Source organism: Schistocerca nitens, chromosome 8 (assembly GCF_023898315.1).
Source record: "Schistocerca nitens isolate TAMUIC-IGC-003100 chromosome 8, iqSchNite1.1, whole genome shotgun sequence".
In the NCBI taxonomy this organism is placed as follows: domain Eukaryota; kingdom Metazoa; phylum Arthropoda; class Insecta; order Orthoptera; family Acrididae; genus Schistocerca; species Schistocerca nitens.
Genome location: NC_064621.1, coordinates 41,873,638 through 41,886,769, shown reverse-complemented (window position 1 = coordinate 41,886,769; position 13,132 = coordinate 41,873,638).

Below are 13,132 nucleotides of genomic sequence, written 5' to 3'. Positions count from 1 at the left end.
CATTTTTACACTAATTACACTTTTTTTGTACATAGAGGCATGGCAAGGGTAGAATATTTAACTGTTGAAATTATTGTTTGGTTGATGTAAGTCTTGAAGTGTTGGTATTTATTCTAATACTTTATTTTTGTGTAGTGATAATGGTTTTCAGGTTTCTTTTATTATTATTCCAGAAGGTGAGGCCATAAGTAATAGCAGAATGGGTGTAAGCAGAGTGATCAGTCCTGCTACACCATCTACTACACACAATACTAATTAAACATAATACAAAGCAAGCAGAGCTTAACTTGTTAGTGACATAAATGATGAAAGTTTTCCAGTCTGAATTTTCATCAATATGCACACCTAGAAATTTATTGACAGTTACCCCCTCAATGTGTTTATTTTGAATTCTGAGGTCCAGATCATGATATAACTGCTTTTCTGTGATGAATATAATTAGTTTTTGAAAGATTTAACATTACTATAGTAGATAATTAAAATAAATACAATTTTAATAATAAATAACCATGATAAAAAGCATAAAGAAATGAGTATGCAACTACATTGCGGAGCATAAAGAGAAAAATGCTTTGCATAAGCAATTACATAGTGCTGAAATTTGAACGAAGACAAATTATTGTCAAAGTACTGGTTGAAATGTGCCACTGCGAAATGCATTTACATTAACAAAATGGTAACAGAATGTAGTCCACACTGGACTATTTGTTACCCTGTACATAATGTCATATTTTCTCACTGAGTTGCACAGTGATGTTGGCATTTGTACATGACACTGTACTGTGACCATGAAGCTCCTCACCTCCTTTGATAAGTACATTTTAGTTGATACTCTTTGAAAATTTTGTCAGTTTTATTATTTGGTAATTACTAAAAACATCTGTTCCTCATGACTTTTGAAATCATTCTGCAGATATTCTGAAGATGAGTTTACTTGAAATACATCTGTAAAATTGAGCTGATGACCATCAAGTGACTAAATTTTTCTCCAGCATCCATAACATCAGTGTATAAAACCTACTCCATATTTATGAAATGGTCACATGCTTCTTATGTGACTATACGTCACACCTCAGATTATTGTGCATCTTGCCACCTCTTATGCAGGATTCATAGCACTGTGATTACATGCTACACCTGTAGACTTTGAGAAGGTTCCAATCCTGGAGACCACATTTTTTTCCTCCTTGAAATAAGTATAGGCTTGCAAACCTATGATCTAGCATGGCCATGTCCTTCCAAGTGTACTGCAAAAGCTCTGTCATGTAAAACTGATGCAGAATCTGCAAACCGTCATGGGGTTTCTCTTCCACACATAAATGATGAAGTACTGTTGTGCTTCTGTTGTACAGTGGAGGTGGGGGGAGGGGTTGGGGCATGCGGCATTCTTAGGGGAATTGCAGAAGGAAACTTGGCAAGTATACTGCCGCCATATTTATTTGCCTTTGAAATTGCTTATGAAATCATGTGCTAGGGCATTACACTTGCTCCTTTCTGCTCTGTAAGGGCAGAATGAGAAAGTGACAGTGCAAAGATTGAAGACATTATTTTGGCACAGTTCTGTAAAGGTTCATATCCGTCTTAATTGCAGATCACCACTGAAACTGCAGCCAAAGCAAGGAATTGGCATGATTTTCCACAAGCATAGTGACAACTAAGGAGACCCAAGACATTTGATGATTGCTAAGGCTGCAGTATTTACTGTTGTGGTTGGCAATATTCATCCTGCATTTTGGAGGAGTTACAGACAATGACTGCTAGGAGTTTGAGAGAATTTTGTAATGAATCAAAAGCTACAGTCCAAATTTCAGGACAGGGTAGGTGTCCCCTCATGCCTCTTGCTGATGCCTATGTCCTCGCCTCACTGACAGTGACCATCTCATAGTGCAATCATCCACATCTACATCTGTACTCTACAAACCACCATGAGGTGCATGAGAGGGAACACGTCCCATTGTTCCAGTTATTAGGGTTTCTTCCTGTTCCATTCACATATGGAGTGCGGGAAGAATGATTGTTCGAACAAATGAAATAAAATGTATGAATGAATGTATCACAGTGTATTACTTTTGCACCATCTCTCTCATTACAGTTATGGAATTCCCTGAGACTGCAGGGAGTGGGTTTACCCTCGTCTTAATGTGTGGCACCATTTGCAAAACATTTACTGGTGGCGGTCTAAGTTAACCAGTATGTGGCTGGTACACTAAATTAACTCTGCTCACTTTCTCACTAGTAAGTACAACGAATGAATTATGGTGTGTGTTGCATCATTGCTAGGTCTCTCCCCCCCCCCTCCCCCCCCCTCCCGTTCCCTTCCTTGTGTGTCATCATGCACTGTTGCCAAATTTCTGAAATGAGCCATTTACCCTGTGTATAAACTTGCAGGAAATAAAAAAAAAATTGGTGATAAATTTTGCAAATGGTGAGAAATTCAAAAATAGCCCAAGTGTGCTAACCCACTCCTGTGTTGCCACTGTGGAAGTAGGGCTGTTGTCTTAAGTTTAAATTGGTGGAAGATTCAAAAATCCAAGATGGTGCTTTGCCATGTTGGTGTAAATTTCAAAAATTCATGATGGCAATCTTTTTATACTGGCACAGGCTCTATCAGATCAGAATACAAGATGGCTGACTTGCGGTTCTGGTGCATCTCTGTGACAAGAATCCAAGATGACTGACCTGGGATTTTCCTGGACTTCTCTCACCTATGACAAAGGACATTTGTTTTCCCTGCAGGTCCAAGCCTGCTTGTTAGACAAAAGATGTTTTTATACTGCCAGTGTGAGTCAGTGGTTCAGGGAGAAAGAGCATTGTCTCACAAGGTCCTCCTCCCTCCTGCTGTACCAGTTCTATGAGAAAGGGCATTGTCTCATCCAAGACAAAGGATGTTTTTCCTGCAGACAGGCCCAAGCCTGTTTCCAATTCAGAGCTAGGACAAAGGGTGTTTGCTTCCCATGCAGATCCAGGACCACCTGTTAGACGAAGGATGGCAGTCTGAGCCTATCGGCTACATTGATATGTTTTTCACCCAGTGGGTCATAACCAGTCTTAAGCTACCTACTGACCCACTTTCAATTCAATTTGAAGTCAGTCAACATCAATTCAAATTCAGTTCAGAATTAAAGCCCATTTCCCTACGTTTAAAACTATTGCTAGGCCATCTATTCAAAGTAGAAACAATTCCCCTCTGACATTACCCTAAATTTGGATCTGTCTACTGGTGCTATGCTGGAAAAGTCTACGTTTTTAACACCATGCTGGGGGAGAGACCCCTTTCTGCAATGGAAACTTTATGATCACCAGACCAGTCTAGAAGTCAGCAGGCCACCATGGTAGCACATTATGAGCTGGATTGCATCCCATCACCATTAGCAATTGGAGAGAGCCACTAAGCTTTCAGTCACCGAAGTTGCTGTGCTGAGTATGATTTCAGGAGACATATATGTTTGGCACAACAAGTGTCAGGTAGCTGGGAGTAAGGCCACCATCTTCTGGTGAGAGCTCTACACCCAGAGATTCATTCTACCAGTTCAATAGCCCATGCAATGTGGAAGGTAGAAGTTGCAATTCAGATGCCTAGTATGCTGTTGCGATGATGCTGCACCCCTCTAACATCACAATCCATGTGCATGTGACCTGACTTAAATGGTAGTAAATATGAAAAAGCACACATTTACTTTAAACCATATTGAAAAAGACAAGGGAATTCAACATTCATCCAACATAACCCACACACATGTTCTGCAGGGAAATAAAAAAATAATCAGAGCTGTCAAATATGTTTGAGAATGAAACACATGTATATGAAAAAACAAGTCGAATCATAACCATAAAAAATTTTATAAATTCACATGGTGGGAAAGAATGGCATGTTTATGAGATTAGCAGTCTGTAACCACTTTGCACAAGATATTTCATGACAAAAAAACTCAACTATCATGAGGACCAGAGTGCTGCGCCAACTCACCAGAGATAGATAGATGTAGCTATTACTGGTGACAAAGCACAGTCTCTGTCTATGGATGGAATGCCGAACAGGGACATCCAATTGCATTGAAGCCCTAAGCAGCAATTGTATTTGGTGCTGCTGATACCACCAAAATTTTCTATTTGTTCTAATTAAAGTTCTCACTACCGATCACTGTACCATTTAACAGTTGAAGTGTAGTATTTAATGTGCAGACTCAAGTGGCTGATCAGTTCACTCTTCTCCTGATTTGAGAGTGGGAGCCCCTTAAAGTACGTGGTCAGCTTCTTATTCAATATTCCAATCATTGTGCCCTTACTATGAAGATTTGTTACAATGTATTTATTCATGTCCTTTGGTCAATAAATCATTTTGTTACACTTAATCTGTTTGTCATTCAGTAGACAATTAATAGCTGCTATTTCCTCTCATATTGATTAATGACTACTTAGAAAACTAATGATTTCATAAATAATTAAATTATTGCATGTGTAAAACTCTTTGTAACTATCATTTACTGGGTCACTTCACTAATTGTTTCCATGTGTATTTATCCATGCAATTTAGTTATCATGACAGTTAAAAAGGGGGGTTGAGTGCATGATCAGGTCACATGCAAATTCTTTAGAATTAATGTGTCCCGGCAACTGGCATGCAATGTGTTTCTTACACATCTCCTTGGCTACTATGTTAGCTTGATCGTTTCCTTGGATTTTCACATGCCCCATTACCCAGCAAAATCATACATTTTTCTGTTGCTATTATAACAGAATAAACGACTACAGTTGTAGTGCTCAAAGGTCACTAAGGGGTCATGCACAGGTGATGGAAAACTTTCTACTTTGATGATGCTTCATCCAATGCAAAACCTTCAGAGTCACATACTCTGTACAGAGTTTTCGTTAGGACTGAAAATTCTGAAGACATGATCTGAGCAATCAATAATATAACTGAGTGAATCCCTCAGTTTGAAGCGTCAACATATACCTCTACAAAATAATTGTGTTTATCTAAAACATTAGGGAAAGATGACTTAAATTGCTCGTGGAATGTGAAACATATGGCATTTGTCTTTTCACAAATAATTTTGGGTCTCAAACAACTCAGTGAAGCACCCTGATCCATGCTTGTTGTGAAAAATTGATATGCAGCACAGCAACAAATGAAAAGATATACTTTATTGTGGATTACAGAAGAAATTGTTGCCTGCAGATCTAACACTGTCCCACTGTGGAACCAGTGACTGTGTGGGAGGCAAATGTACGTGGTGTAGTTTACATTGGCCTCTTGACCCACCAGCTGCTGCACTTGATGTACGTAACGAAAATTACTAAGTTAAATTTTAGAGAGAAAATTAGAAATTTTAGAGGGGGGGTAATTTGGGGTCAAGTAAGAACCACAGAATCCTGGGAATTAAGAAGCAGTGATGAAATACATTAGAATAAAGATAAAATAGCAAACAGTAAGGAAAATATGACGATTTTTTGGACATTTATACAGTGTAACAATGGGCTGACAAAACTAAGCTTCATGTCTCTCTGTCAAAGGAAATTAAAAGGAAGTTGGATCCAAGTAGATAGAAGAGATTTTAAAAATACAGAAAAAAAGAAGCAGGACGACAGGTTTTCAGGAGGAAAGCTTTCAATTTAGGGCTCCAAAGCAAAATCAGTAAGAACAGTTGTAAAGTGGTTGGTTGGTTGGTTGTTGTGGGGAAGGAGACCAGACAGCGAGGTCATCGGTCTCATCGGATTAGGGAAGGATGGGGAAGGAAGTCAGCCGTGCCCTTTGAAAGGAACCATTCCGGCATTTACCTGGAGCGATTTAGGGAAATCACGGAAAACCTAAATCAGGATGGCCGGACGCGGGATTGAACCGTCGTCCTCCCGAATGCGAGTCCAGTGTCTAACCACTGCGCCACCTCGCTCGGTTGTAAAGTGGTCTGAAGAAAGAAAAGGGGAGATGTGGTGAAGAAAATAAGATTTTTGGATGAAAAGAATAGAGCAAATGAGAAGGAACTAAAATAATCAAGTGGTCCTTAGTTGCCTAAACAGATGGAAGAAAATGTTGTTGGGAAGAGATGTACCTGGAGGATAGGACACCTAGGAACATAAAAGGTTTTCTGTTCAATTTATCAATCTAGTGACCTATTTTAGAATCTCATGAAGGAATACACACTATATACTGCTATAAGCAATTTCCAGCTTTTTCTACCGTTCTTGTTGTTGTGAGACACAAGATTGTATTTTGTGTATGGTTCGAAAATATTACAAGTTATACATATTTAAGTTCTGTGTAATATATTAAAGCTATTCGGAGGATATTGTCAATGCTTCTGCTACAGAGCATTATGGGTAGTAAATTTCTGTGTATTCTTAAAACTATTCACGTAATGTGTGAACGGTTAAGCCACATTAGATGTGCACCATTTTGTACCTAGAAACGGAAGGACTTTTTACAATACAACACATGATATTTGCAAATGAACTGAGTTTCTTTAATATGTTAACAATTTACTGTGTATCGATAATGGAAACCTGTGTCAGTTGCCAATAGCTTCTGTTTGAAAATGTTTTTGACTTTTAACTGGTTTTGGACAACATTTTTACTGAATTTGATTTCACCTACTGATTATTCGTATGTAGTAGAGCACTAATTTAACACACACTATTAAATGCAGTATTGATAAGATTTTCTTGATTTCACAGTATAATTTAACTAGAGTAATTGTTCCGAGGTACATGACCATGTTGTACCTTGGAAAAGTTTCCCACACTTACAACAGCGTTATCTTTATGGGGCAATTTTTGTAATTTCAGAAAGACTGGCAGCATACATGAAGTGAATGTTATACACACATCAAAAAACGTTTTGCATCACCCATGTTCCCATAAATCATAGAAATAGACGTTGACTGTGGATATTGTATTACAGACAGTCCCTTTGACTGTTCAGAGGTATTACTAAACCCACCCAAAGATGTAAACAATTGTGCATGAGCAGCACCTATTGGATGGAGTGGGTCCGACAGCCGATCAGTTTCCGTTATTCCAACAGGAAGGAGGTACACAGCTCATGTTGTCCATAGTTCAACCATACCTATACGGTCAGTACCGCTGTTCAATCACGTCTGCATTATTACTTTGTGCCAGCAAGGGATCTTAACAAGGGAAGTGTCCAGGTGTCTTGGAGTGAATGAAAGCAATGTTCTTCTGACATGGAGGAGATAGAGAGAGACAGGAACTGTCGATGACATGCCTCGCTCAGGCCACTCAAGGGCTACTACTGCAGTGGATGACTGCTACCTACAGATTATGGCTTGGAGGAACCCTGACAGCAACGCCACCATGTTGAATAATGCTTTTCGTGCAGCCAGAGGACGTTATGTTACGACTCAAACTGTGCGCAATAGGCTGCATGATGCGCAGCTTCACTCCCGATGTCCATGGCGAGGTCCATCTTTAAAACGACAACACCGTGCGGCACTGAACAGATGGGCCCAACAACATGCCGAATGGACTGCTCAGGATTGGTATCACGTTTTCTTCACCGATGAGTGTCATATGAAGGGCTTATTTCAATAGTGGTACAAGTCCATTACCTCCACTTTTCTGGCTTTAATGCTTCTGAAATTAATGAGCCAAACAAACGGAAAGAAAGGTTCGTCTCTAGCAGGAAGCCATATGATTGAATATTTCTGGTATCTCAACTGCAGATTTTTCAGCGCTCATTTGACTTTATGACTCTGTATCTCAATACGAACAAAAATAGACTTGTACCACTATTGAAATAAGCCCTTTGTATATGCCTTCAACCAGACAATCTTTGGACACGTGTTAGGAGGCAACTCTGTCAGGGTGAACGCCTTAACACTGTCCAGAGAGTGCAGCAAGGTGGTGGTTCCCTGATGTTTTGGGGTGGCATTATGTGGGACCGACATATGGCATTGGTGGTCATGGAAGGCACCATAACAGCTGTACACGAATGCCTCCCTCTGACAGACAGTGCAACCATATCGGCAGCATATTGGCGAGGCATTCGTCTTCATGGACGACAATCCGCGCCCCCATCGTGCACATCTTGTGAATGACTTCAATCAGTTAACGATGTCGCTCGACTAGGGGTGTCAGCATATTCTCCAGACATGAACCCTATCGAACATGACTGGTATAGATTGAAAAGGGCTGTTTATGGAAGACGTGCCTCACCAACCACTCTGAGGGATCCACACCGAATCGCCATTGAGGAGTGGGACAACCTGGACCAACAGTGCCTTCATGAACTTGTGGATAGTATGCAACGACGAGGTCAGGCATGCATCAATGCAGGAGGGCCTGCTACTGGGTATTAGAGGTACCGGCATGTAAAGCAATCTCGATCACCACCTCTGAAGGTCTCGCTGTATGGTGGTACATCATGTGTAGTTTTCATGAGCAATAAAAAGGGCGGAAATGATGTTTATGTTGATCTCTATTCCAATTTTCTGTACAGGTTCCGGGAGTCTCGAAACAGGTGACTCAAAACTTTTTTTGATTTGTGTAATTTCAAAATGGAATAAGGAAATATTAAATTCTGTTACAAGACTGGTGCTCCAAGGTACAGCACTCTCCATTATACAGCAGAAGCATATAAAACATTATTTTATCTTGCCATTAGCCTTTTGACTGGTTTGATGCGTCCTGCTATGACTTGCTCTCCTGCACCAGTCTCTCTCTCTCAGAGCAGCGCTTGCTCCCAACGTCCTCAATTATTTGCTGATTGTATTCCTATCTCTCCCTTCCCCTATTCTGCATCTCCATCTAGTACCATGAAAGATATTCCCTGATATAATTAAATTTTCCTTGTCTCAACTTTACCTGTGATGATGATAAAATCTGAAGAAATGAATTAAAATTTGTGGTATTGCGAGGACATGAACCAAGACCTCCTTGTTTACTAGGCAGGCAGGCTAGTTATTACACCACTGTGGCAGTATAGGTACCATAGCTGCCCCCACTACCCTACTCCATTGCCCTCCATAACACAAACTTCAATTCACGCGAACTGAAGTTTGTGTTAGGGAGGTCACTGGAGTAGGGTGGTGTGGGCAGCTATGTTACGTATACTGCTATGGTGGTGTAATAGCTAGCATGCCTGCCTAGTAAGCAAGGAGGTCTTGTTTCAAGCCCTGGCTGTGGAACAAATTTCAATTAATTTCTTCACTTTCTGTCATTGTCGTATACTCCTTTATGTCTTAATATGTCCTATCGTCCTGTCCTTTCTCCTTGTCCGTGTCTGCCACATGTTCCTTATAAGCCGATTCTGCAGAGAACCCCTCATTCCTGATCAGTTCACCAGATTTTTGGCAGACTTCTGAAGCAGCATTTCTCAAACGCTCCAGTCTCTTCTGTTTCGGTTTTCCTGCACTCTGTGATTCGCTTCCATATAATGCTGAGCAGCAAATGTAAATTCTTAGAAATGTCTTCCTCAGTTTAGGCCGATGTTTAATCCGTGTAGGCATTTTTTTTTTTTTTTTTTTTTTTTTTTTTTTTTAGCCAGGAATGACCCCCGTTGCCTGTGCCAGTCTGCTTTTAATATCCTCTTTGCTTAGTCTGTCACGTGCAATGTCACTTGCAAAGTAGTTCTACTTTGTGATCAATTCTCTCACTAACCTAATTTCTGCTATTCCTCATTAATTTCGTGTTTCTGCAGTTTACTCTCAATCCATGTCCTACACTCAGTAGACTACTCAATCCATTACGGATGTCCTGTAATTCTTCTTTTCTTTCACTATTAGTAGCAACGCCATCCGTGATTCATATCGTCGACAGAATTTCGTCCTGAATTTTAATCCCAATCATGAATCTCTATTTTAATTTTCTCATTGCCTATTGGATATAGAGATTGAACAGCAGAGGAGAAAGACTGCATCCCAGCCTAAAACAGTTTTTAATCTGAGCAGTCCTTTCTTCGTGTTACATTCTTATTGTACGTTTCTGGTTCTTAAACATATCGTATATTATCCGTCTTTCACTACAGTTTATCAAAATGTTTAAGAAAATGCGAACATTTGGCACCATTTTACATATTCGAACGCTTTTCGACACATTTTAAGAACATGTTTTGATTTTCCTTCAGCCTTAGTTCCACTGTAAAGTGCAAAATCAGAACTGTCTCTTTGGTCGTTCATCTAACAGATCTTTTTTTTTTTTTTTTTTTTTCACATCATCTTGTCAGCAACTTGGATGAATGAGCTGTTACGCTGACTATACGAATGTAGTCGAGAAGATGTAGATGACATTTTTTCGAAAGTGTGATCGTACATCTCCAGTCTCATAGATTCTACACACCACCTTGAATGGTCGTTTGGCTACCTCTTCCCCCAATGATTTTACAAATTCCGAAGGAATGTTATCTATTCCTTCTACCTTAATTGATCACATATCTTCCAAAGCTCTTTTAAATGCCGTCTATAATATTCGATCCCTTGTGTTTCCCATGTCGGTTCCCATTACTTCTTGTACCACATCATCGGACTCTCCACCCCTTCGTACAGGCCTTCACTGTACTCTTTCCACCTATCCGTTCTCTCCTCTGCATTCGACTGTGGAATTTCCCTTGCACTCTTTATGTTGCTGCAATTGCTTTCTATTTCTGTAAAGGTTGTTCCCGCTCTTCTGTATCCTGGATCACTCCTTACGACGACCTTGTCTGTTTCGATTGATTAGCATTTTTCCTGAAGCCATTCCGCCTTGGCTCCCCTGAACTTCCTATTTATTTAATTCTTAACAACTTATAGTATTATATTCCTTTCTTTTCCTGAACATTTTTGGGTTACAGGGATTGGACAAAAATACAGAAAAGCCGCAAGAAACGCATACTTGAAAAAAAAAAAAAAATGCGGATGCGAGCCCAGCCTGCAGGTACCGCTGTTGTATTTTACCACGAACGCCTCCTGTGCATTGTCCGTGAATTCGACCGTGGGAACGTGAGGAAACTGTTGCGGTCGTATGGTGTGTGTACTTCTCTCACCAAGGTAGCAGATGTGTTCGGTGTTTCAAGAGGCACTGTATCGCAGATTTACACTGAGCTGACGAAAGTCATGGACTGTGTCCTAATACCGTGTCGGACCTCCTTTTACCCGGCGTAGTGCAACAACTCGGCGTGGTATGAACTCAAAACATTGTTGGAGGTCCCCTGCAGAAATACTGTGCCATGCTGCCTCTATAGGCGTCCATAATTGCGGAAATGTTGCCAGTGCAGGATTTTGTGCACAAACTGACCTCTCCGTATACAATAACTGTTCGACGCGTGGCCAAATAATTCGTCCAGAATATTCTTCAAACCAGTCGCGAACAATTGTGACCTAGTGACATGGCGCATTATCATGCATAAAGTCCGCCTCCGTAGTGTAGCGGTAGCGGTACCGCCTACCACGCAGGGGGCCCGGGTTCGATTGCCGGCAGGGGACTGGGTGTTGTGTGTCCATCATCATCATCAATGACTCGCAAGTCACTGAAGTGGTGTCAACTAAAAAGGACTTGCAGTACGGCGGCCGAACTCCCCCGAATGGGGCCTCCCGGTCAACAATGCCATACGATCATTTCATTTCATCATCCATAAAAATTCAGTCATTATTTGGGAACATGCAGTCCATGAACGGCTACAAACTGACTCCATGTAGTGGAACATAAACATCTCCAGTGAATGATCGGTTCAGTTGGACCGGAGGACTCAGTCCATTCCATGTAAACACAGCTCACAGCAATATGGATCCACCACCAGCTTGCACAGGACCATGTTGACAACTTGAGTACATGGCTTCGTGATGTCTGCACAAAACTCGAACCCTGCCATCAGCTCTTACCAACTGCAATCTGGACTCACCAGACCAGCCCACGGTTTTTCAGTCGTGTAGAGTTCAGTCGATATGGTCACGAGTCCAGGCGATGTCCTGCTCTTAGAAAACGTTCGCGTCGGTCGTCTGCTGCCGTAGCCCATCAACAGCAAATCTCGCCGCACTGTCCTAACAGATACGTTCGTCGTACATCCCACACTGATTCTGCTGTTATTTCATACATCGTTGCTTGTCTGTTGCACTGACAACTCAACTTGAGCGCTGTTGCTCTCGATCGTTAAGTGAAGACTGTCGGCCAGTGCATTGTCTGTGGTGAGAGGTAAATACCTGAGATTTTGTGGTGCCGAATCCATAAACTGGAAATTTGTGGTAAGGTCTTATGGGACCAAACTGCTGAGGTCATCGGTCCCTAGGCCTACACATTAATGTAACAAAAAATATGGACAACACACACCCATGTCACGGCCCGGACCGTGACAAGGTGCCTAAGACCTCGCTACCCCACGCAGACCGAACCCATGAAACCTGATCTATGGAGCAATGGAAGAAAATAATTTGGTCAAGTGAGACTTCTTGCACATTGTTTCTCATTGAGTTTATGTCCCAAGAGTGAAACATGGCGGTGGTTCAGTGTTGTTTTAGGCAGTAGTATCGTGCTATTCCATGGCCTCCACTTTCATTGTGCAAGATTTCATTACTGCCAACGATTATGTGACCATTTTGGGAAATCAGGGTCGTCTCATGGTAGAACATTTGTTCCTCAGTGATGATTCTGTGTTCCAGAACGACGGGGACCGCTCTTACATACCTCACATCGTCCTGGACTGATTCTGTGAGCACGAGGATGAATTGTCGCGTCGCTCCTGGCCACCGCAGTCCCCAGATTTCGATGTTATTGAGCTTTTGTAGTCTACTGTGGAAAGGAGGTTATGTTACAGCTCCGTCATCGTTAGCTGAACTTGTGACTGTTTCAGAAGACAGAAGTAAGCTTCCCTTGAAAACCATACGGGAGCCGTATTTTCCCATTCCGAGACGGCTGGAGGCTTCTCTGGTTGCCGGTGGTTTTCGCACACCATCCTAATTTTTGTCCACTCCGTGTATCTTCGCTGTACCTACATTTGTCTGTCCTGTTTCCATGAGTGCCCTTTTGAGGAAGTTCAACTGAACAACCTGTTTTAGTATTCATTGTCACAGTATCTACGGCCCTGGAGACCTTCAAATGCACATTTTGCTCAATACTGTAGTATACTTTTTCTTTCCACAGTGAATCGTCCGGACGATTATCTTAAGTCTACTCTTCCTCTTTTATCCACACAGATAAATTCCACATC